Raw genomic sequence first — 22,795 nt, forward strand, 5'->3', positions numbered from 1 at the left:
GTTCTGGGCTCTTCAACAGACAATTTTGCAGAACTTCTGTGGAGGGTGTGCTGCTCCCAGAAATGGTTTTTGGGATTGTAAAATTTCCCTGTAGGCAGAGGGAAACTTGCTGAATGTTTAAATTGACAAACTAGTAAGTTCCCTATTAAGAATACTAGAATACCTTTTTTTTTTTTTTTTTTTTTTTTTTTTAATCTATATAGCTCATGAATCTTAATAGAAAACAATAAATATGAGGAATATTCTTACTTCCATCTATTACATCTATTATTTATGGAATTTAAATTCTTCCTTTTACCCTCTTATCAACACTGATAGGAGTCCCAAGAGCACTCAAAACATGGCAATTTAAAAATAATAGCATAGCTGCAAATATCTAGCAAATATTTAATTCTTGATCTATCTATGCTTATATAGGTCATTCTGTACTTTATAGCAATTTTGAGGCTGTTGTATTTTTTTTCTACCTGTGACCAAAACACAAGAGATAACCAGAAAAGGAACAACACTTTAGCTGTAGTCTCTCATAGCATCTCAAACTATCTATTGAATCTGTGGTGGATTAGGAACCACCTATGCCAGATGAATGCTCTCCTTCAGTCTGAGCAAGTTGTGGGCTGATTTTCCAAGTCTCACACTCTGTATATTTTACAGTGAATTTAGCAATGAGTGAATACCCTTGCTAAGCTACTCTGATGATAAGAAATTTTAAAATTAACACATTAGAATCTATCTTTGGGATTTTGTTTCCAAATATGTGGAATTTACTACATGTCTTTTTGAGAATTTTAAAATATTCTAAAGTTTCTAAAGACTGTAGTTCCCCTGTATATTCATGTTATAAAACTTTTGGGTAGGTGACTTAACCTCAATTACAATAAGAAACAGTAGACTTTTTTATTTTTAAAATTCTGTGATGCATTGTTCAACATTTCTTATTATAGACAGATATGCAGTTTTAAGGAGGAAGGGTTGTCTTTTTTTTTTTTTTTTTTTTTTTAATAATAAATCATGCTGTGGACCTATGGCAACATTTCTGGTCACAGATGCCTCATCTTGTTAAGTCAATCAAACTGAACATTTTGTCTGACTTTGATAAAAGTTTGTCTAGTAAGATCCATTTGCTCTGCTTGTTACAGTTACCATTTTCAGGAAATATTTTTTGGCTGAGCCAGATTTTTATGCTTTTTTTTTTTTGTTACTGGTATAATCCCAAAAGTGAGTTGTGTCATAACAAACAAATTATGTTATAACAGTGAAGGAAAATTAATTCCCAGATATACATAATAAATAAATAAATAAATAAATAAATAAATGCTTTATCAGTATGATACATTGCTTCATGACCTATCAGATTGCATTTTAAGCAGAGTATCTCCATATTTTAGACCCTGTTGAGACAGGCCCTACTTGTGGTCAGATGCTCTGGCCTGTTCCCATCCTTAAGGAAGTGCCCAGTGCTAGGGCTTCCACCCAATGCCCTGGCCTGTGCTGCACCCTGACAGAGGGAACAAAGAAATACCTGTTTTGCAAATAGAGCTGAATTAAGTAGTAATTTGTAATTTATGGAGGAGACATTCCTTTGTACAACATCATGCTTCTTTCACACAAACTCTTCTGTTGGACCAATACATAGTAAATCTACTGTGCCCAGTGAAAAGCAATACCAGAATGGCAGTGAAAATTCATTTAGGAAGTTTTGTTGGAGAATGACATGGATATATACAGTGAAGTGCATGGGAAAACAGAAAAATATTATTTGAAAGAATAGTACATTCCCATGTTTTTACTGAAGATAAACAAATACATGTATAACATTTTTCACCAAAAGGGGAGGGACAGATGGATGACAAACTTAGGGCTGTATTTCAAATGTGTTTTCATAGATAATGAATGTATGTAGAACTGAACACTTTATGCTTTTTTAAATGGTATTATATATATATTATCTATCTAGCTCCTAACTAAAAGAAAGTAATGAATAAAAATATTTGAAACTCTCTCAATTTCAGCAACAGAGATGTTTATAAATGGCTAGCTTTTTTTTTTTTTTTGTAAACTTTCATTCCAATTTGAATGTTACATTATTGTGTTGCTGATGATTCTCATCTGTTTTTATAAACAGTAATTTCATTTACTGATTTTTGTCATCATTTTTATAATATTGCAGAAGAACTTCTTTTCATTTCTGATCTTATTTTGCACCTGGACTAACTCCTTTTAGATCATATATTTGATATACTGTTGTAGAACAGAAAGCAAATACTGGAAGAAAAAGGCAGTTCTGAACCAGCTTCTGTTTCTTGCAGGAATAAAAGTAAAGAACTTTTGACCAGTCAGCAAAGGTGAGTATAATATTAACTTGATATCTACTGAAATCTGTTGACTCATTTTGGTGGATGTGGAACATCATGTCTACAACATTTTCAACACTTTGCAAAATAAGAAGATAAAGTAATGGTTTTCTGAAGAAGAAAATAATCAAACAACTACAAGAGTGTGATTTGATCCACTTAGGAAAGAAGGGTAAATATAGACAAACTTTGGCTTTGAAGGTTGTGACTGACCTCAACAGAACTGAGCTAGAGTAAACCATGCACACAATAAGCAGATGAGTTAGAAAGCTCTACAGTGTGGAAATTCCACAGTATAGAGCATAGCAATTGTTTAGATGCTCACACTGACATCTGCCACTATGCATATTTGTTTTGTACTGGCTCCTGTTGTGCTGCTTCATGTACACATTTTATGGGGCCAGGAGGGAACAGAGTAGACAAACCACTCTTGATATCTGTTGTCCTTCTTCTGGCAGCTTTTTGGAATTACTGAAAGATGCAATAGTTCTTCATCTTACATTCCAGTCCCTCAGTGTCTTGTGTACTGTCCTTTCCCCAGGGACAAAATGCTGAATAGCTCCAAACACACATTTCCTTGTATTTTCTCACTAGACTTTTGGCTTTCTACTGTACATGGTAATTTCAGCCAAGAAGGAAAATAATATCCTTTAGATGTGGTGTACCACTAGTAAAGAGTCAATTTTCTTTATCTAGCTGTAAATTGTTTTGGACTGTGAATTATGCAGATTGTGCAACAAAGGCATATAACACTCATGTCATATGTCTCTAGAAAATAGATCTGTTTTATAGGGATAGAACTCAGTTTGAATGTGGTCCTTGGTATTCTTCACTGGTCTCTACCAATTCATTAGTATTTAAATTTATGTTAATTTCATCAAGGTGTGAAAGGATCTTTTTTTTTTTGCATATACATAAAGTAAAGATATTACTATTCAACCATCTATTTTGCCTTTTTTTTTTTTTTTTTTTTTTTTTTAACCTGGAGAAACTTGTATTTTAAGAAGAGAAAAGGGGAGATTATAAAAGTCCAGTTATGAAAACTCTGAAACTATGAAAACAATGTAGCCATTGCACCTGATTTTGAAAGAGATATGCAGTATTTTTATTTTTTCTCTAGTCTGAGTAAAAAATATCAACAAAATGTTCCAGAACATATATGTATGACAGAACATTATCATATTGCACATTTTTATTATTTTATAAGGTTATCATCCTGGGACATTTTAGTATAGAGCTATAACTTTTAAGATTCTATAGAAAGGGGATTGTGCTGATGGAATATATAAATGTTTATTACATTTCAAAGTTTAAGTAAGAGTGGATCTTAAATTTTTAAGGGTCCATATTTTCTTCAGAAGTGACAATGTAAATTATTATTATTTATTTATTTATTTATTTATTGAGAGAGAAAGAGCAGAGCATACCTTCAATTGGCAAACAACTAATGTTCTGCTAAAACTAAGGTCGATTTGAAAAAAATCTAGAAAATAGACACATTCCTAAGAAATCAGATATGATTTTTCTTTGTAACTGCAAATGTTATCCTCTAGTTAATCCTAAATATGGAATTTCTGCTGGGCCAAAGTAATTAATTATCCCTATATGTGGAGTTAGTATATAAGTTAGTATTTATGAACTGTATTCTTCTGCTGACTGATTGAAAAGAAAAGGTATATTCAGCTTATTTCCAAAGACCTTTTAAGTGGCTCAACAAAGCACATAATACAGGCCTTGTTTTACATGTCTGTGATGATACAGTTTAATAGTGTTATAAGGCTATGCGGTGTGTAGTTGTCATGATGGTAGATTGTGCTGGTCTGTATAGATTTGCTGTCATTCTTTAGGCTTTTCATACATGACAGAGGTTGTCTGAAGCACAGCAGGAACATGAAGCTTGCAGGGGTTAAGTGTTACTTGCCTTCTGGCTTGCAACATAGTCCTCTCTGCACACATACAGTGATGAGGTGCGGGGTACATCCGTCACTGGGCCGATGACATGATGGATTACTCATGTCATTGTCAGTACAGTCAAAATCACTCTGCTGCCGATAAGGTGGTCCATTTTCTTTACTCTGGTTGAGTGAAGCTATTTTTTCCTTTGGTTTTAAAACTGTAGCTCTTACGAATATCCCTTAAATCAAAGACGGAAAAGACTATTTTTAATTTTACATGGCTTTGGGCCATAGGAGATATTCCTTTGAAAATCACTTTCAAAATGGACAGATGTGTATTACAGATTTTACATCTCTTGATTTCCTCTGATTCTTAAAATAAAATACTTAAAGGGAGACACTGAATTTTTTCCTGAACTCATTCTTCCTCACTATTTGTCATTGAAGCAGGCTCAGGTTTGAATTGCTAAGCATCATTTCCTGATTCTTCTCTTTAGTATACACAAGAAAGGAGGTAGTTATCTTTGTAGTAGTACTAGAAGAAAATAAAGCACTGGAACTAGCCAGAGTTTTGGATATGTTTTCAAAGCAGCTTTGCAATAGCTGAATGGTGCTAATAAGAAAATTTGACAGAGGCCCTAATCCTGCTTAGTTCTGTTAGTCATGAAAAGTTCTGCCAGATACAGTAACAGGAATGAGACCGAACCCTAGGCGCTCAAGTACAAAATGCAGGAGTCAGAGAAGAGCACATAATGCCTAATGCTGAAAACTTTCCCTTGTTCTGGGGTGAGCTGGAGAAGAGAAACTAATCACAGCTTGGACTAGAGTACTGAAATCTCAGCTGCAGAAGAGGATCATTAAGCACAGCATCTATTTTTCTGAAAATAAATAAATAAATAAATGTCATCCAAATCTGAATGACAATTATAGTCACGGTCTTCCTTAATAAAACATTTTGATCCATAATGCCTTTCCTACCCTATCTCCCCAAACCTAATGCTAGGATTAAGACCTGAACTCACTATTTACTGAAGTTCTGTAGGAGATGCAGATTGTTATATATGGAGTGGTAATTCATGTCAAAAAGATGGTTGATATTAATAAAGAACAGGGAGATGTGGGAGTGTGGCCATGGGGGTTGGCAAGCCCCGTGGTTAATGATAACATTAGGCTCTTAACGATGAGGCCATCAGGAATGTAAAAGAGTTCAGAGGGAACAAAGAAGACAGGAGATTCCATGAAGTCTCAGGTTGCTTGTTCTCCAGCCATTGAGGCATGGAAGTTTCTGGGTGTTTGCTGTTGTTTTTATATGCAAAGTTGTTTGACCACTTAAAAGTTGTTTTTGAAAAGGACTGCTGTGGGGAGAAGGGTATAAGAGGGGAGCCTGTCCTCAAGATAAAAATGGCAACACAATGAAGTTATGTCATCAATAAAGAAGTAGAAAGAAGGAATGAAAAGGAACAGGCTAGCAGAATGGAGACCAGGACGAGAACAGGCACGTTGATCGCCTCATGAAGATAGGTTCAGCCAAATTCAGCAAACTGCTCAAAGAAGCTCGTACAGAAAGTCGCTGGAAATAGGCACACCGGAGCTGGGAAGAAGCACAAGCTGAAAGAAGCGGACCCATGCACACAACTGCCCCTCGCTGGTAAGCAGTTGCGCATTATGGGGAATCATACGTCCTTAGGAACAAAGACTGTCCTGGTAACCTTACAGCTCATTCTCCTTATTAACCATTGGATAGTTTATGATCCTGAAATATGGGACCAAACTGAGGTCAGGGTGTGGGAGTCTGCAACTAAAACCAACAAGGTTGCAGTGGGATTGCTCGGCAACTGGCCAGCAGTTTCTGAGGCCTTAAGGAGCCTTGTGGGACCACAGTCAGAAATGTGTGGTTTGCCAGACATTGAGGGAGCTGCGGGCTTGTTTACTGATCCGACTGCTACACCATTGACCCCTCTGCTGCTACAGCCATCGAAGGCCTTTGCTGTTATGCCCCCTGGTGGCCTGGACTAGCCTTTTGACCCAGGCCCTATTGGCCTCGAAAAGGAGATGGATATGCTTTTCTTCGATCCGGGAAGAACGGGATACATAAGGCCCAAAGGCCGAGTTGCTTGACAACTTAAAGAAAGACATATTGTTCAAAAGGAATGGAAAATGGAGACTTGTTTGTAATCAAGAAAAGGAACAGAAAATGGAGACTGTTAAGTAATGGAACTTAGAGGATTTTTTGTTACCTTTTCTGATTGTAAATATGTATAAGTGTACTCGGGTTTAGTATGTAAAAGCAATGTTCTGTATATTTAGAAAGTTTGATATTTGTGTGTGCATGTCGGTGGAGTGTAGACTCCCCACACACCCAGTGTTGTTTACTTGCCTTTTATGTCTTTTATAAATGTTCCTTTTATAAATATTACTAAATTCAGATTGAGTGAGACTTCATTTATAACAAGATGATCTACAAACAGGCAAATATGTTTGGCAGACAAGTGTGAAAGAGCCTTGCTTGGCCTCTTGAGACCATACTAACACTACTACTATCCCATAATGGAAGGCTTGCCTGACATGCAGCAGTGCTGCACCATGCAGAGAAGGCATGTTGACAATACAGTCTAATTGTTTCTTGCATTCTGACCCTCAGTCCAGATTTTGACTGGAGAAAGTGAGCTTGCATGAGGAAACCACAGTCATTTTCTGGTTATTGGGCACGGAAGAGAGTTACTGTGAAGTACATACATATATGTATGTAACCACAATAACCTTTTTATTATTCAAGGCTTTTGTAGTCTGTACACTTAATCTGAAACATATTGACTAACTTCTATCCTACTCTAGATTCAATTTTATTTACAATTTCCTCAGTATGTGTGCTTATCTGTATGCATCTACATATAGACAAAGAGTGTAAACATAGTGTGTTGCTTGTATATATTATCTTTACAAATAATAGGAGTACAAAAATTTACTATTTTTTTCTATTTTAAAAACAGAAAATCATATTAAAAAAAAAAAAAAAAAAAGATCACAGTTACAGAGAGGAAAATCCTTCTGCAGAATCTACTACATGGTAGCTGACAATTCAAAGAAAAACAAAACAACCAGAAGCTTGCGTATGCACATCAAAAGCACAAAAGATACATACTCTCCCATGCTTACACACCCACATATGCTGATACATCTAAATAGCTTTGTTTTGAAGTTTTAATCAGATTTAAATGCAAAGTTATTGAAGAGAACTGTGTGGTCTGAATTTTAATCCCTGAACCCACTGGCTTCTTTTTTATTGCTTGTGGTGTGGCCTTGAATTGCAGAATATTTTAAACATACATAATGAGCTCAATGTCAAACTGTTGAGCCTTTTGTCTTTAACAATAAGTACTTAGCTCAACTAAATGAATAGAAATTGCTTTAGTGAATTACAAAAGCCAAGGTTTTTCAGTGTACTAATACTGACATTAATTAATGTAGACATTGTCATATTTTACAAATATATGGGACTAAAATCAAATGTTAAAAAATACAACCTATATCAGCAAACAGCCCAAACTTTAACAGCTGTAGATACTGGATAAAAGTATTTTGATTCCTCAACCACAAGAGTAATTTTTTCTTCTTTTATTTCTTTATATTTACATAGGGTATATTTTTAACATATACTTCACTGGCAAGAATAGAGAGACTTGAAAAGAAATAAAGAGCGTGCGTAATTTCTCTTACTAGGAAAAGAGATTAGATCTCCAATTCATAACAGACACTTTTCTCCTATCATGTTTCCTAAAGGGTGTTTTGTAATAGGATATTTTTTCTCATGTTAGAAAATAAGAAAACTTATTTCCTTCCCATAAACCAGGAACAGCATTCAGACATTTACAGTGAATGTCAATTCATCCTTTAGAAATCCCTTCAACCTAGTACTAGAGTTGCTGCCAGAGATCTGAATGCTTTTGCCTAAATCTCTGTAATCCAATAAGCTTTTGTGTTTAGCAGCTTGTTTTGAAACTTGTATAGCACCCCAGCCTGTGTCTCCGTATGTTCGTTTGCAGGCAGGTGAGTGCCTGAGGGCCTGATTATTATTCAAGCCAGGAGGCCTTCACAGCCCCAACCAGAATGTAATTTGTAATTAACTGTCATTTACTTCTGTCTGCACTGACTTGTTGTTCAAAAGACAATGTATCTGAGCTGGTCACTAGCTACTCTTTGTTGTGGATATGATGTCTCTCAGATCTAGTTGTATTCATAATGTTTAGAAAACCAACCACTAGCACTCCTGAAACCAAAGTGAGAAGGGGATTTCACTGATTTTTCCTAAATAAATTAGGTATATGCAATTATGAATACTTAGGTATGTAAAAAGTAGTTTTTGATGCTTTGGGATGAGTTTCTAAGCAGAATATTTAAGTTTATGTGAGACATATTTAATTGAACTCTATTAGGGATAGAGCTTTCATGATTTGAACTTATTACAGTTGAAAACTGTAAAAGAAAAATGCATGTTTAAGTTGTGGGAATTTTTCTGAGCCCATTTTTAAGCATTGTGACTGTATTTTCTCACTGAAGCGGGACCACTAATGTATTCTGTGAATGTACCCATATCATGAATCTGTAATTGTCCCCATGGTAATCTTTTGTTAACTGAAATAAACAAAAGAATAACATAATATCCATATTTATTTCTTTAAGAATTGTGCTTTGAATTATTATTGACATAATGTGAATTCACAAATAGTAAAATAATAATAATAACAATTAATAATAATAATAATAAAAGGAATCCTTTTTTTTTTGTCTAAACTCTGTTCCATGCACTTGTCTGTGAGAAAGCATGCATGACATTGTTTCACAATAAGTATATGCAGACAAAGCCACTTTAAAAATAGGTTGAACACATCCAATTCTGACCAGCTGAAAAGCATTATAGCGCTATTTTGTCAAAACCAAACTTTTGGTCCATTTCTTCTCTTTTGCTACTGCTGCTGCTGTTTTGGTTGATGCTTCCTACTTCAGTCTTCGCAGGTGGCACCATTGCTCCTTGCCTCCAGTGGCAGGGGGTGAGTGGTTCCTATGGCACCAGTATGCACTGTGCTCACCTGGAGCTGCAGCCTTGGCCACCCTACATGCACATAATTTCCCAACTACCTTAGGCAGTATATACAGGTACAGGGGATGCATAAAATGGCTCAGTACCATTCTTTTGTAATATTTAAAAGGGAAGGAGATGGAGAGAAAAGAAAGAGAAGAGAAATAAATGTCTATAGGAACAGTTTTCCCCTCATGGTGATTTGCATAAAGTTGGATTAAATAGGGCTTCAAGCCCCAGAAGACTGATTATTTACACATGGCCTTATTAATTATTTCCTTCTTTATTTGAAACAATTAACAAGAGAAAACAAACACTGTGTAGCTATCTCTTTAAGACCTGAAGCAATAAAAGCCTAAAACCCCAAAGAAAGCCTGTGTTTTGTGGAGTGTTTTCTGTTCTCACCAGCCATGTTGGGGATAGCAATTCCCATGCGTTATCAAAAGAGACAAGGAGCAGCAGGCTTTAGCACCTAGCTGAGCAGGATTGCTACATGCCACTCTAAGTGCGATTAAGCTTCCTTTAGTGCACCAGTGACATCACTGATGGCTCAAAGCTGCAGCTACTCAAGAGTATTAGAATGCATTTCATGCTTGGCTTACTCAAAACTGCAGAGCTAAAATTTACACCTTATTTGATGTTCTTCTCCCTGCTGTTAATTGGTAAAGGGATCTCTGACCCTTTTGATCTCTGCTACAATCCTCTAAATGCCCAGGTCTGCTAAACTGTTCAGCAGGAGATGCTCAGCAGTTGCCCAGTAATGTGAAGTCTTTTTTTGGCTTTCTTGCCTTTGGTTTACATCCAAGTTGCACAGAAATAAGAGATGACAGTTGTTATAGATATGCTGGTTTAATTACTTGTCAGCTTATAGCTGATATCTCGGCTAGCCAACGTGGAAGCTTAACTTTCTTCTAGTAGCTTAAAGCATGACCAACTGCTAGTGCTTTAGTATTTAGCCATAAAACTCTGGATACATTTAAGATAAAAAATAAAATAGAGGAACAGTGTTTTTGATTTACGTGCAGAAGTGATCAGCTTCTGTTGCTCTTGATTTCACAGAGATCTCAAGTAACAAAAAATTACTTGGTTGTATTGACATGTTAGTGGATAGAAGGTTTGTTTTAAATCTAATTTATACTTGCATGAGAAATGCTGAATACACTTTGTCCCTGCTACCTTTGAAATGAGAGATTTAAAACCTCATGAGGAAAAAATAAATCAGAGGTGTATTGTCTTTACTTGAGAGCAAATATTATTATATAAAGTTTCACCAGCGTTCCTTAAAGAAGCTTCCCTTCAAAAGGAGACTAGCACATATAATCTTAATGTATAAGTGATTAAAATCGATTAGCATACACACACCTCTGCATACGGCTGAATTAATTGCACAGAATACTATGAATTTTAATGAATGTGACGGTATCCATTAAGCACCTCTGAAGAATTTTCTTAGTGAGGAACAAATGACAAATGCTGTAGTAGTTGTTGCCTATAGGTGAAGGCTGGCTGAAAGTGACTCCACAACTGAGACACCATACTCTCCCCATCCAAACCCTGTCAGAGGTTTTCAGTGTTTATCCCAGGCTTTGTTATCCACTAAGATACATAGTTTCCATTGAAGTGAAACAGATTATTGGTTACTATAGTTTCCCTATTGCTCAATTCAGTCTTGTGAAAAGCCAAGTACAATAGGTTTAAAAGTCCAGTTAGGACGAATAAATCCATGTTGTAAAGAATGGGAGAGTAGATACCTGTTCTTGTGTCTTTGATGTATTCTTTATTTTGTATGATAGAAGGGGAATTAGTGGAGGGTTAATTGTTTGATGCTTAGAGCTCTGTCTTTCCATTTTACTGCAGAGTGAAATACAGTGTTGTAAAGACAAAGTGAATATTGTTTGACTTCTTCCCCTCCAACTCCCCCTTTCCTTTCCAGTTTTCAAGATGTGGAAGGTACTGTATACAGGAATACAGATTTGTGAGTTTAATCTCTGGCTTTGTATATTTCTTGCACTGATTCATGCCCATATAGTGTTTGCCTCCTTTCTATGCCGAAATGGTGAACAGGTGTTTCTTCTTTCTTAAGAAAATTACCATGCCCAGAATTTTGAGGTTAAGCTACAGAAAATTTACATTAAGGAAACTGAAAATGTCAGCTTTCATGAGGATACATTGAGAACCAACCATCTGAGCATGCTGGTAAAATTAATGTATTCTAGAAGGCCAACACACAAATGTTAAGAGGGACTTGATGATACAGTGCAGATTAAAGCAGTGGCTTTTGTGCCTCTGGAAGCTATGTTTGCATTCAGCCCAGTATGACTAGGAAAAAAGTTAATTTGATTTGATAGCTGAAAAGGTCACACATTTTGTTCAGTGCTTTGCATGCTTTTTTTCTTAACTAGATTTCTCCATTTCAGCCACAACTCACTTCTTAGGATTTCTGTTTTGCTACAGCTCTTGTTGAATCCCGCCAAGAGACAAGTTGTGGACAGCATTCTACATGCATAATACAATAGCAAAATGGAAAACCACTAAAGTCAAACTGTGTTCCAAGATTATTTGGTTTGATTTATCCTATATTTTTTATCCTTCTATGCAAGATCATGGGGAATATGAGAAAGGATGGGCGGAGCAAAGTTAATCAAGCTCAGCCTGAAAAATGCAACACAAATAAATTACAGCAAAGTTTAAATAATGTCAATCTCTACCAAAAGTGCAAACTTCTTCTCTAAAAGTGTTATTTGACATTGCTGAAGGTTTCATCTTGATTACTTTCAATAAAATCCAAAGTAAGGATGACTGTCTTGGCTCACTAAGCAACAAGGTTTTATCACTAATTACAATCCTTTATTACCAGTAGTTTAATAGGTTTATGATAGGTCATAAAACAATTCAGCATGGGAGTACATAAAAGAAATAGGTTATACAGCTGTGACATCTTAATATCCATTCATTGTAATCATTTTATGATCTTTAATGATAGAATTTTTAAAAATAAGTTTGTATGCTTTTACACTGAATAGATGACCACCAAAAATGGGAGGTGGAGGAAAACCACATAAATATAGAGTAAAATACTTAATGAGGCATTTTGAAAACTTCTAATGTCAAAAGCATGTAGACTGTATCACGCATGTGGAGTCCCATTATGGGCAATTATAATAAAATTATAAGTGCTATAATAATTCTAACCTTGAAGGCACAATAAAGGATGGTTATATTTGCCTTCCTACCCCACACATCTGAGACGTTTTCCTCATTAATTATGTTTCATGTAAGTATAATTATGTAGTGTAAGACTAAAATTCAAAAGCATTTGCTAAATCACTGTTAATGGCAACCTTATTCTTAGGAGCTTTAATATAACTAATTATATCTAAAGTTATAGGCTGAAATAGGAAATGGAAACAAAGTAAAATGTAGCTATATGAGATTTTTTCTCTACTGATTGTTTTAATCTGTAATGTAATCAATGAAAGGAAAATACGTTAGTAGAGAAAATGCATATTTGTTTGAAACTACAGTAAAAGTCAACCCTACTTCCTTCGGTAAAAGTTATTTTGACTTTGGATGAACTGGGATCATATTGGTCTAAAACTCTATATTTTTGTGACAAAGGACATTATAATATGTGGTTATTTACTGATGTTTTTGGAAATGGCATGCCCATAAGGGGGCATATAAGGGAAATGCAGTATTCTGGTGGTTTCTGTAGGTGTAAAATATTTGAATGTAATTAAAGTCATAAATTATAGGAGTAAAACAATGTTTTGAAATGTTATAATAGTTAATTTACTAAGACTTGGCTTGTCATATTTATCTACAAGTCTCTATCATTAACCATCCACTAATGGATACTTTAATAGCTTTTATGGCAATACAATTGTTTCAAAATTATCTTGAAATAAGTGCAAACAAAATACCTCAGTATGGAATAGTTCAATACAAAGATACAGATATATTTTTTCTCCAATATATACACCTACATGAACTGTAGCATCATTTCAGAATTTCTCAGGAGCAATGATGCTCAGGTTGAGACATTACACAAGAATATATTAAATCACATTTCAAATATCACTTGCTGCTGGGTGTTTCATTGAACTATAGATATATTCCAATCAAAGTAGATAATTAGATGTGTATCACAGGTTTATACACATTGCGCATTCCAGATAATTGGACACCTTCAAATAGCAGTGTTTTTAAGCATGTTATAGTAGAAAAGGAATACCTTGGGCTTGATAAATATCTTGCATCCATGCAGAGTGCAATTTGGGAAAAGAAAAACTAAAAGTAAAATAAATAAAGAGCAAAATCCAGAGAATGGCCAGCATTTTATTTTATTTTATTTTATTTATTTTATTATTTTATTTTATTTTATTTTATTTTATTTTATTTTATTTTATTTTATTTTATTTTATTTTATTTTATTTTTTGTAATCAGTAGATGTTACAATCATTCACACCCATGTCACATTAGAGCACCAAGTTTTAGTTGGGGTTCTAATCTAAAGACACTGGAATCAAGACTAACGGGAAGAAGATATAGTCAGTTTATTAATTACAGTTTTTGAATTGAGGTACCCAAAATCTTTGCCCATTTCTTTGAAAGGCCTGCTTTATCTTTTCTAGCTGGAAATTATATCTTATCCTTTAGATGGATAAGGAAAAAGATCTTTTTTCTATCAGAAATTCATTTTTTTCATTCTTCGGAGATGTGTAATTCATAAAGATGTTAGAAAATTAAGGTCCCCTGGATCTAAAATAGAAGATGCTATAGCAAAACAAAGGGAAACTTGCCTTTACAAAAAACACTCTCTATTGTGTCCTTAGCTCCTTTTCCTTCCAGCAATGTCTAGCTGCAGGACTAGCCTATTTAAATGGGATTTGCGAGAAAGGATTTGAAGAGTTGTACTGAGGTACAGAGCTAGTGTGGTACTGTTTGGATTTATGTTTAGGCTTTCTGGTAGGATTAATTGATAGTTTCAGCTGATACAATATATGCAATTTAACTACACTGTTGTGCCAGGCACCTAGATTTTTGTATGTGTTTATTAACTAAAAGAATAATGTTGTCAGTTATGCACCCTCATCCTTGTTATGCATTTCAATAGGAAGATTGTATTGTGCCTATCAGTTTCTCTTTGCACAGAATGCAGTTATTAAATGGTGTTTATTCTATTTCTGATAAAATTAAAATTTCACTAAGCAAACACTCAGTAATAGTGAAACGACTTTAATTATTTTGATGCCTCAGTGACACATTTATTTTCATTTTTTTCTCTTTTCCTTTTGGAAGTTCTCCTTACTGAGGGTCTTTCTATGAAGACAAGTTAGGGACTGAGACATATTGCAAAGGAAATCCATTCCACTCTTTCCTGTCATTTCACATCCTTCACTGTACAGTGTTTTGGCTAAGATTTTATAGAATCAGAGTGTCACAATATAGTATGCTCCTTTGCTTTTTTATTTGCTTTTGACTGCTTTGCATATCCAACATAAAATGGTAAAGCTAAGGGAGGATTTAAGTGTGATAAATGTTGAGTGTTGCCATAAATTACAGTTAGAGAATAATGCTAAGGGCCTACTGATTAACTATAGCAGCACCTTACTTTTCAGTGCCTGGCTCTGAAAACAGCAATTAATACTTAATATCCCTCTAAAAAGCATGGACTGCTCAGGAAGTAATTATAAACACCCACATCTGGAGTGAGGAGTCAGCTAAAACAGCTGATAAGAAATGTAATGTTTGAATCGGATATCTCAGGCAGTTCCTCTAGATTTTATCTGAGGGAAGACAGAATGGCATTGTCCTTAGGATATCTTCATTTTGGAACCCCCTCTTGAGCATTGCTGAGCTCAGACAGTCTTCTAGTGAGATGGACAAGGCTACCTATTCTCAAAATGTTGAAGTAATTGTGATATGACTGCTATTATTATATTTATTGCAGTTATTGCTATGTAAAAACGCAAGTGTGCCGATCTTAATTTCATTTATTTAAATGTAACCAGAATGCTACCTGTTTGCTCATCACCCCCTTTATTTTTTTCCTCAAGCTTCTTTGTCTTGTCTTTTTCAGGAAAAATATCATCAATATTTTTTCTACTCATCAGCAGGTCTTCTATATTTTTTATTTTTAATCAGAAAGGTCAAGGTCAGCTTGTCCCATAACTCTTAATGCTTTCACCTTCTTAAAGGCTAAGGGCTTAGAAAAGTTACCCAGCTAGTTACATTCAATTCAGTGTTCCTATAAGGTATCCATCAAATGCTTCCTTGAAATCTTCTTCCTCTAATACACACTGCAGAATCAGGTCTGAGCTCAAAGCCTTTCAAAGAAATGCTGTAAAAAATAAATAAATAAATAAATAAATAAATAAATAAATAATTTTAAAAGTATTAAAAAAATAAAAAAATAAAAAAATAAAAAAGCAGTGGGACACCACTTATATCTTCCATTAGTAAGATTAAAAACAAAAACAAACAAACAAAAAGACCAAAAACATTTTGCTTGTCTCAAAGTCTTTTTTCATGATATAATTCATTATTTAATGCAAACCTGCTCAATTATTTGTTTTCTTGACCTTGATTAACTTCAGTAATTTCTTATACAATTTTGTATCTTTTTCTAATTTGATGTTTAATTTATTTTCAGTATATGTACATTCTCTTTGCTAAAGACAGCACCCAGCATTTTAGCAAATTGGTCTTACATGGTCAAATTGTTATCTCATGTACTTTCCTCTTAGATATCAAAAATGTATACACAAAATATTATTATCATAAGCATATTATTGTCATGAGTAACACAATTTCTTTATTTGTATCTGTATCAAAATCATTGCTGGAATATGCAATATTTCCTAGATGTAATTCACTTCAAAATTTCACTTTTTTTTTTTTTTTTTTTATTAAATAAAAGTATGGTGCCAGTTTTAGTGTATTTCTGTCAAGCTTGATTTCCAGTTAAGATTCAGAATGGTTTCCTATGCAGCTGTTTTTTGACCATATTCAGAGTTGAAAGGAGCTTTATCTTTAAAATAAAAATTGTAATTACCAACCTGCTTGAATATGACTCCACAGAATGAAATACTCATATCTGATTTAAGTTGATTCAAATTGTAAGTTGATCCAAATTGCTCTGTTTTCATTGGTATTATTAAATTTCATAACCTTACTTTAAATGTTTTTTGAGGCTAAACAGGATCAGGTTTTATATGTTTATCAATTGTTTTTACTTACAATTTCCCCATGACACAATTTTCAAAACTCTATTACCTTGTTTTGGATTATTAACAAACACAAAATTATTTAGTTTCAAGAAGCAGAACTGATCATTATCTTGTTTTGACTGTATTTTAAAAAGTTGTTTTCTAGTTACTTTAAAACAACTTTTGTATCCAAAGTAATGTATGCTATACTTCGATTACAAATACATATATGCATATATATACATGTATATAGTATATATATTTATATTTATATTTATATATACCTGAAATGTTAGATGAATTAAGGAAAAATTAAAAAACAATGATATAAAACACCATGTTATGTTCATTGCATCCACATGAAAATTCTAGATTTTGTTCAAAAGTTTCATTCTCTTCTCCCCAGACATGTGACATAATGTATTTTGTACATTATGTTCATTATTTAAATAAAAACTTTACAATCTTTTTGGCTTAAATTATCCTATACAAAAATAAACAAGCAAACAAAAACAAACAAAAGTCATAAAAAAGACTCAAGAAGGTCACATGCTATGTGAATGAGACCATTTCCATCTTATAGAAGGTTAAATCAGTTAAGAGTAGAACTTCTCTGAGCTAGGCAAAAACATTCCAACTATCTTCTTTAGGAAATTTCTAGATTTGATATTGGACATAAAGACACACATTTTTTTATTTTGTTTCTTTTTTGTTTTTGTTTTGTTTTGTTTTCTTCAGTTTCACGATGTTCACACTGATGACAGCTTGTGTTCTTCAGTCAATTACCTTGCAATCACCTCTCTTGTTGTGCACTATCTACCAAACTTGGTACTAGTGCAGTCATCTTCCTTCATCCAAGCTATAAAGAGCCTATGTGCTGGCAAAGTTAAATATCACATGAAACTTAAGACCAAGCACTCAAATTTAATCCAGTCTTCTGTGTACACCAATACATTGGAAACCCATTATTTGCATTTATGTGTAATTTCTCTTGTTAATAGTCCCAGTAATCCAGTAGTCCCAGTATGATGAAAGGATATTTCATTCTGGCTCATAATTATTTATTATATCCCTCAAATATTCTGTGTTTCATTTGATGTATTACCAGAAAATTCCTTGGGAAACCAGGGAAATGAGAGACTTGGGAGGTTTGTTAGTTGTTTATGGGAGATGAGCACTGAAGGAAAGGTAGAAATAATGTCAACACTCATCTCAACTCTACAGAGTGTCAAACCTGCTGGACACTATAAACCATTACTATGCCCTTCTTAATGCAGTCTTGCAAGTTGGACAGAATGCTTTATTAGAGCTGAGAGACTTTAAATTTGATATCATATGTAACCAGCACAACTGCACCAGTTCCCAGCCTTGTTTGATTCATATCCAAATTAATACCTTTTGGGCAGGATCAGAGCCAAAAGTCTCAGCATGCCATTCAACTCAGTCTCGAGGGTTTCATACTTGCTCAGATTATGCATGCCTTTAATCCTATTGCACATTAAACAGCATGAATAGGACAACATCTTGGTCAGCTGAAATCCTAAAACAATATTTAGATCAGACTAACTGGTACTAAGCATCTTGTACTTAGCTGCTCACCAAAACACAGTGTTTTTCCTAACAAGTCTTTCCTTGCCCACTGGGTCAGGGATCAAAAAGACTAAAACTTACAAATGATCTCCTGCTGGTTTCCAAATCCCAACCACAGAATCTGTGCTCAAAATCCTTTGGAAGACTAGAAGTGTTCATTGAGCTGAAGCTGCCAATCAAAATTGTGTCACTTATCTTTTCTTCCATCATCTGTTTGTATTTATACATGACTGATACTCATACTATATCTGACTAAAAGCTGAAGCAGCATGTTTTCATAGTTGCATACTTGTGTACTTGGCATTACTATGTAGCGCTTTTGGAACTTCCATTGTACATATTAAATGTCCCTTGCAAGCTGCAAGCATTACCTATCTTTCCTGCTAATTGTTACCCATTTTATGTTTTTGGGGGCAACATAAGGTATTGCCAATATTGAGGACAAACAAATACCATAAAAGAACTTGATAGTTTAGTTGGTTAGACTGACAGAAACAGGATGGAAATTATTACCATAAAACACAGTGTCATGTGCTTGGGTCCAAACAATAAGAACTTTGGTGACTGAACTTTTATCAACTGGAAATCAAAGAAATTGAAGAACACTTGAGAATATGCAAGGAAGCAACTACAACTAGTGTGATGCAATTCAGAAAAAGAATGGTAAGATCCCAGGGTATATTAAAGCAGGTTATCTTAGCACAGACCAGGGTTACTAGTACCATCAGGGAAGACAGTCATAAGAATTCATTGTATGCAGGACTAGCTATCTATGTTCAGGAAGTAAAGTTATAAATGGAGGGAAGATTTACTAGTGTTATGCAGTAGCTATTTTATTAAGACAATTTTAAAAATATTTAGCTTCTTTAGCATTACTAAAAGAAGGTTTAGAGGACCTATAACTCTGAAATGAAGTTTGTGGTAGTTAAGAGGAAGAAGAGTTTTTAAGTAAAAGAGCAGAATAGCAACAGAAGAGAAAACATAATATATTGTTAATAATCAGTTTTAGCTTGCTAACTGGACAATTTCTAACCACCCAAAAATTAACTTCTACTCTTCTAAATAAAGCAGTGAGTAGGAACTTAGTTGTAAGATGGTGACAAGAAGAAAAGATTGTAGATCTCACAAAAAGAGATTAGGCTTGTGGTATAAATTATTATATATCGAATACGTCTAGGGGGTTGAAATGAAACCTATTGCTACTTATTTACACTAAGTACACTTATATGGCATTAAACTTGTGCCTTGGACCTCTGATAGTCACTTCTGGACGTAAGAAAAAGTATCTTTATATCTTGATAAACTTTTTTTTTTTTTGAAAGAAAAGGTTTTTTGTTTGTTTGTTTTTGTGGGGCATTGGAAACTGGCTATAATTAAAGAAAAAGCATAGATAGGATGTTTTGATGGTTCTACTGTTCTAAAGCATAGAATCATAGATTGGTTTGTGTTGGAAGGGACATTAAAGATCATCTAGTTCTAATCCCTGCCATGGACAAGGACACTTTCTTCTAGACCAAGTTGCTCAAAGCCCTATCCAACCTGGCCTTAAACACTTCCAGGGATGGGGGGATCTTCAACTTCTCTGGGATACCTGTTCCAGTGCCACCCTCATAATTAAGAATTTCCTTCTAACATCTAATCTAAATCAACCCTCTTTTAGTCTAAAACCTTTGTCCTATCATTATCTGTCTGAGTAAAGGCAATCAATGTTCAGTGCCTTACTATTGTAGCCTTCTTATTTACACAGGATAGAATGACCACTTAGTTTGGCTTTGGAAGGGCAAATTTCTTTTACTTGAAATTTAACACATATTTGTAGTATGGAGCATGGTACTTAATTTCTAGGCTTACTTGAGAGTTTTAATTAATTGTTTCACTGAAAATGCAGGGATTTAGCTAATGTAGGTGACCATAAATATCTTCTGCTTCCTTTCTGTGCCATACCATATTTGTGACTTTAACTTAATATCTTAATTTTCCTTTGGGCCTGTGATAAGTAGAGGAAAGCAGAACAGCTACTACGTGAATATACCTAAAATAAACATGTATCACATAGTTAGCTGAGATTGTGAAGGAATGGGCTCAATGACCCAAGTGGTGCCTCGCAATCCAATTTTTCCAAATCTCTCAAGTGACTCCATGACTACAAACATTTAATTCTTCCCGTGCCACCAATTCTCCATTAATCTCACAGATTCAACACTTGTTTAAATGCCACATAATTCTTACAAATACACTAAAGTATTTAACATTCCCCAACATCATCCTTCTCTGAACCAAAGATGTGCCTGGTAACTCCAAGGAAATTAATCACTTTTCCATCAAAATATCATTACTGCTAGCAAATACAGCATATTTTCCTACCCCGAAAACAAAATCTCCTATGCTACAAATCTTCCTTCCAGACTCATAATTTTTTCCCTCACCAATTATTAGAATCATCACCCATTGAAACCAATCTCTCTAAAAGTGAGCAAAAACATATCCCATTACAATAAGACAGAAAGACCTGCTGTGTCTAGTCCAAGTAGTTCTTCTAAATAAATCACTCCTACAGAGTCCTTACTTCATGTTCTTTTTCCATGTAAAATATTTTGCATTTCTTTTAACAAACTGCCAGGACTTCTTGGGGATATATCTTTCTCCTTTCAGTGCTGGGAAACAAGTGATGATCACAAGAGGAAAGTTCATTGAAAATACAAAAACACTGAATATTGAATGATGAATGCTGAAATAATACTTGGCTTCAGCTGTATGATGAAAAGCAGTGAACCTTGTCTAAAACTCTAAGAAATATCTTTCCAAACTGTATTACCATTGTTATGGGCACACAGACAGTGGAAAAACACTAACTTTTTAGTGAGCTCTTAGTTACATGAACAGGCTTACACTGAGAATTTGTGCTCATGACCATTTTCCTGACCATGTGTTTAATAAATTTGAAAGTTAAGCACAACTCTTATTGTAAACAATCACTTGTTTAAGATGGGATGACACTACATTTTCATTTTTTAAAGAAGGCATGTTTTAATGAACACTGGGAAGACAACCTTGCTTAAATCCCACCTTTGCCCTGTGTTACCTAGGCAATATTTATATTCTCTTTATATCTGTTTCCTCCTGTAAACATTTGCTATAATAATACTTAATGAATACAAAAGTGTGTTGTGATGTGAGCAATGATTAGTTCATGGTTTCATAGCATATTGAAATCTTTGGATTAAAGATGCCGTGTAAGTATCAATACTATTATTTTTAACAATATTTGTTTAAGCTATGCTAACACCTTTCAAAGAGTAAGCTCTGATCTTACATTTTTCTTTCAATTTCTCAAAATGATTTATCTAAATAGTAAGGAAGAAAATACTTATGCTGAAGGGCCAAGAATAAGGGTAGCTACTTTTTAAAAGCAGATGTTTTAAAAGAAATGTGTACAATTCAGCAAAGTCAAGGGATAGATAGGGGTTTCTGTCAACTTAGTATGATAAATGAAAGGGCTCTAGTGGCCCCTCTGTTTGTTTAGACCTCTTGTTCCTGCTACTACTCTGCACAAAACTAGCATTGAAGTGTCTACTGTTAAAACATAACATAACCTGACAATGATCAGCCCACAGGGCTTTCCAAGAGAAGGCCATATTGTTCTGCATGGGGAAATGCTCTAGCACAAGATGTCCTGAGACATGAAGGAAAGCACCAAGTGCGGAAGACTTTCCAGTACATTAGTAGTATATGAAAGAAGCTGACCACTTGTACATTAATATTGCCTTGTCCCAGAGAATGACATATGGGAAAGTACTGCATAAGATTCTCTAAAGACAGCTTTTTTTTACCCTTGTATTATAATAACAGCCACAACAAGCAGAATATTGGAGGTTTAACAATATAGGACACAAATACATTTTTATATAGTTATCTCTTAATTTTTATCTTGTGCTGATGACTGAAAAATATTAGATTTTTTTAATTATTATTATTTTTTTTTTTTACTATGCACTATTTGTAAATCCACTACAGAATGTTTACCTTGGGAATAGCTTTAACATTAAGCATTTTATATACCAATCAGGGCATTTGTTGTTAAATGGTTTTCTGCTAATGGCAAAGGTATTCTGTTTTTGACTCTGGAGGATTTTTAAATGTCAAGAAAAAGACTGGTATTTATGATATATTTAGGATCTTACATTCCAAATAAAGTCAAACAGTCTGATGCTGAGTTGAAAACAACATAAGAATTAAAGAAAATGATAATTAAAATAAAAAAAAGTATAGCGAGAATCTAAATCTATTTTCCAAATCTGCACACAGTGAAATATAAGCAATGGTGATCTGAATTTATTGTTTTGTTCTTGTTGTTGTTGCTTGTTTGTTTGTTTCTAAGTGCAACACTGACACATCAAGAGATCATTATGTTTCTACTTATGCAGTGTAAAGAAAAAATAGGCAATGTATTTTTTGGTATCTCTGTGAAAATGTATCAGATACAAACCTCTCCAGTTTGTACAGGTGGTTTTCATACAAACATGAATTTCACCAAAGTTCATACATCTTGGAAACGATTATGCTGCATCTAGAAGGTTTTTCACAGCTTGACCATTCAGTTCATTTAAGTCACCAAAGTTATATTTATTTATTTATTTATTTATTTATTTATTTATTTATTATGCCAG

Source organism: Aythya fuligula, chromosome 2 (assembly GCF_009819795.1).
Source record: "Aythya fuligula isolate bAytFul2 chromosome 2, bAytFul2.pri, whole genome shotgun sequence".
Lineage (NCBI taxonomy): Eukaryota > Metazoa > Chordata > Aves > Anseriformes > Anatidae > Aythya > Aythya fuligula.